This window comes from Neofelis nebulosa, chromosome X, assembly GCF_028018385.1.
Source record: "Neofelis nebulosa isolate mNeoNeb1 chromosome X, mNeoNeb1.pri, whole genome shotgun sequence".
Taxonomy (NCBI): domain Eukaryota; kingdom Metazoa; phylum Chordata; class Mammalia; order Carnivora; family Felidae; genus Neofelis; species Neofelis nebulosa.
Window position 1 is genome coordinate 71,995,792 of NC_080800.1, and position 5,075 is coordinate 72,000,866.

Consider the following 5,075-nt stretch of genomic DNA (forward strand, 5'->3'; position numbering starts at 1 on the left):
AGTCTTCCTGTGATATCAAATCTCCTTTCTAAAAATTGCAAATTTCACTAAGGTATATATAGTATATTAATACATTTGAAGTATTACATATACTATACTTTTGACTCATATTTCTAATGATTCATGTATACTTTATATAATATTTTACATAATATTTTATATACATAAAGTATATTCATGTGTATGGAGTATTAAATATACTATATCTTTGACTCATATTTCCTAATCTCATTTTACAAATGAAATAATTGTGATAGCAAGTCTTATAAGCTAATCTTTCCATCTTTATCTCAACTGATATTGTCATATCGTTTTGCTATAGCAAAGTCTTAGTATTCATTGTGTTGTTTTTACTTTAATTATGATGATGATAACCACATATAGAAATTGAAATGTATGATACATACGAAGAGTGGCTTCAAGTATGTGGTTGAAGAATAGTTGCTCCCATAATTTCCTTCAAGTTTAGCTGTTCCCAGAGAGCCATCCCATTTATAAGACAGATAGATGAAAGGATTGTCCTCTCTGTGTTCATGAATCATAAAGCTATTTTAAATGAAAAAAAAAAATATGAAATATTTCAGGATGCTTTAAAAAATAAAATACATAGTGTTAAGTATTATAATAAAATAGATTGTTATTACTATACTCTACAGGAAGCAAATAAATGAAATAATCCATAAGTCACCTTTGATTGATATAACACATATAGTAAAATAATGGCATCCTCATAAAACAAAGAAAATCATTCTCCTTTTATTCAATTTCTCACTAAAACTAGGGGTTTTGTTAGGGAATATTTCCTGTTCTTCCTCAGAATAATTGAGAAATTACTATGATATTTAGGTAAATGAAGGAAGTACAATTTTAAAAATCTTGCAGATTAATTTGGTCAACACTGCCTTTTTCCTCAGGAAATGTGTCAAAGAGTTATCTTCTAGTCTGGTATAAATACAGTGACAGATACTTCTGGTTAGAAACATTGTTATCTCTGACAGTGCCTCTTCCTCTCTGCACCCCCACCTCCTGCTGAAAAATAAATACGTAAAACTCTCTACTAAAATTATTTCCAAATAAGATTGGGCTTTCTTCTTCAGTATTTACATGTTTTAACTTTCTTTTTAAGAGAACTTACTTGTAATTTCTTCCAGAGAACTTTGGCGGTGGAGATACAGGACTTCTAGGAAGGATACTCTGACAGGATGAGCTCCAGGGATTCTGCACATAGATTTTTTTAAGGGAGTGAGGAAAAATTTAGCCATGATTTTAAGGAAATTTGAAAGACAATAGCCCACAATGATTCTACATGCTAAATATTTAAATGCCAATATATCTCCAGGCTCCATTATTAAAAATGACCAATAAACAAAGTTATTGCTAACAGGCAAATGCTTACTTATAGGGATAACTTAGCAAGTCTGTCTCTCATATCTATCTATCTATCTATCATCTATCTATCATCTATCTATCTATTGTCTATCAACATCTATCTACCATCTTTTTATCTATGATGGAGAATGGTTTGCTGCAGGGGAAATGCAAATAGAAGATTCATTTCAGCTGCCACTCTAAGCACTAACTGACCTTTCTAGCCAAAAGGATTATATATGAATTCCCCTTCCCATTGTCATAGTGTGGAAAACATACCCAGAGAAAACACAGTGGACAAAAGTAACACAGAAAAAGAATACTTTTCAGCTCTCTGAATATAGAGAGCTTCAATATCAAACAGGCACAGCATACTGCAGAGAGCTTTGGAGAGAAGGTAATACATACAAATCAATTGATAAATGCTTGGTACTTAAAGACTGCACTTTGAGTAATTGCATTAGAAAGAGTAAGTTGTAGTAATAGGGGCATTGAAACAAGAAATTGGCATTTTAACACAGATATGAGGCATAAAACTGGATTCATACTGGATCTACACAAAGCCTATTCTTATAGCCACACTGGTTATATGGGTACATAACATTGTTGACATGGTCATTTTGATGGAGCCATATTGAAATCAAGGATATTGATTTTGTTTTACCTTGCTACGTTGGTAGAGATATTTTGACAGGGGGAAATTTGATGCAGACTATAAAACATTGCACTTTCTGATTAAAAAAAAAATATTAAGTGGGGTGCCTGAGTGGCTCGGTTGGTTAAGCATCTGACTTTGGCTCAGGTCATGATCTCATGGTTCATGAGTTTGAGCCCTGCGTTGGGCTCTGTGCTGACAGCTCAGAGCCTGCTTCAGATTCTGTGTCTCCCTCTCTCTGCCTCTCCCCTCTCATGCTCTCTCTCGATCTCTCCCAGAGAATAAATAAACACTAACAAAATTTAAGAATGTATATTTGTCTTGTACTCTTTTAAGACATAACAGCCAAACATCTTACTGAATTACTTTGTACCATTTAAAAGACTTTTGATTTTATAAGTAAAGTTTTCTCATTCTCACTCCATTTCTTTCTTTTTTTTAATTTTAGAAGGTGGGGAAGATAAGGGCCATAGAGAAATGGAGAGAAAGATTCTCAAGCAGGCTCCACACTGAGCACAGAGCATGATGCAGGGCTCAATCCCACCACCCTGAGATCATGGCCTGACCTGAAATCAAGAGTATGATGCTTAACAAACTAAGCCATCCAGGAGCCCTTTGCTCCATGTCTGAGTGTAGTTAGAATCTCATGAACCTTTCATACTAGAACATAAACTCCAAGAGAACATAAACTTTTTGCCTGTTTGTTTACTGATGTATCCCAAATATCTGGAATATTGCTTGGCACTTGTTTGTGCAGAAAATGTTTGTTAAATGCATGAATAATTCAGGTTCTCTTAACTTAGAAATTTTCACAATTGGAAAATGGCCTTGATTACATTTAGTTTCTTGATGTTTATGGAGGAAATGTTTTGCCATGCAAGATAATAATGCAAATACTTTTTTTGGAATATATCTAAGGTACCTCAGAGAACAAACTGAGATTTAAAAACACAAACTCCTTTCAAACATTTGCTATGATATTTTCAAACTCTCTTAAAAATCTATTCACTAAAGCATTTGTATGTGAAGTTCTTTGTAATTTGTAGCTTCATTTAATGGTTATAAAATTGCAAGTTATAGAACTACATTTCTTTTAAAATTATTTATAATCATTTTTAGATTCATGCTTCCAACTAGTGAAGAGAAGAGCTGGTTTATTACTTGTTAAAAGAAAAATATTGACTGAGCTTCAGTTACAGTTGTGCAAGGTAGCATGATTTAATGTTTATTTGAACATGCAAATATATCATTCATTGACAGTATGAATAATTTAATATTCCATTTACTCAAAAATAACTCAAGGCTCTTAATGATACTTAGAATATTTAGCTTGTGAAATCTAATTTTATACGTAATTGCATGCTGCTTTGTATAGTTGTTAATTATTTGAAAATGTGCCAATATTTGCTGCCCAAGCTAGTTTTTAAATTTCTTTATAAGATGAAGCCAGTCATTATTTTTTCCTGAGTCCTCCGTAAGATGTCTTCCAAGGCTCACATGAAAGTAGGTTATCAATTAAATATATAGTCACTGATCAAGCCAACAAATGTTTATTGTGGATCTTCAACTGTGTGCCAGGTATTCTTCTATATATTTGATGCAAGTTAGTGATTAGAGTTCCACAAAAATGTGAATAATGCACTAATTGATTATCTTAGTCTGATTAGAAATCAATTTCTAGTTTACAAAGTGAAATAGCAGGTTGTTTTTCCTCTAAATGAGTGGACCTTTACACAGAAAACATAGACTTATACTGTAATAGTGAATGAAATAAGAACAAACTCTAATTTCACCTAGTCCAAAAATAATTAAAGGATTCTAGTTTCTCACTACTCCAAAAAAAAAGTCGAACATATTCAAACATCATTAAAAGAGGGTGGGCATTATTACAGGAATCTTCAATTTGGCATTGCATTGGTCCTGCTTCATCTAGTTGATTCAGTAGGGAGAAAAACAGCAATCCTTTCAGTGGGTCTCAGTGACTATATCCACAAAAAACATAGATGCAGTCTTCCAAGGAGAAAGTGAACAACAGGACCCCCTTCCCCCCTCCCAGATTGTGTAGTCATAACTTTTACATGGATTGTGCATGCAAATTTTTTAAATAATCCTCTTAAATTATGTGCTAAGAGTTGATCATTACATTTAAAAAATAGCATTTGCCTAAGCTCAGATCACTGTCTCATAAAAGAGTAGATTCAGCCATATTTTAAGGCCTATGGTCTCAAACTAATTGGGTGGCAATAAAATCAGACAGAAAAAAGAACTAATAAATGTGTAATGAAAGGTACACCTGAGTGGCTTGGTCGGTTAAGCATCTGACTCTTAATTTCGGCTCAGTTCATGATCTCAAGGTTGTGGGACCGACCCTGCATGGGATTCCTTGCTGACAGCCCAGGGTCTGCTTGGGATTCTCTCTCTCCCTCTGAAGGAGGTAACCAGGTTCTAAAAAAGGATTATTCCAGGGACCAATATCAATATTTGAATGAATTCATTATTGATCTTTCCTGCTATAGATGTTGATGGCTATTTCTTCTCTAGCCATAATTTACAAGATGTATCCTATTCTCAAGCTTCTCAAGTAAGATATTCAAAGGACAGTTAACACTGCCAAGAGTTAACAGAGATTCTTTTCTAGTAATTCAAATATACATCCTAATTTTTTCAGCCTGTTTATATCTTGGAGTCACAGGAATTGAAGAATATAGGAATTACCCAAATTATACAAAACTTTTTCACCCACTATAAATTAATAACAGCAGATCAAATCAACCTTCAATTAAGATGTGGTCACAACTTAAGTGGATATTTTGGTGTTTGTTAAAATTGTTCATATTTTAGTTGCCTTTCCACAGAGGTTATATTGTTAGCTACCAGAATCCCAGCCTATAATAATGTAGTGGTTGATTTGGGGATCTATATTCAGACCACATAGGTTCAAAATTTGGTCTTACAATTTAATTGTGTAATTGCAAAAGTTTCTGAAGCTCACCAAGAACATATATAAAAAATTCAGAACAATAATTGCTTTGTAGTAAACCCTCAGTGAATG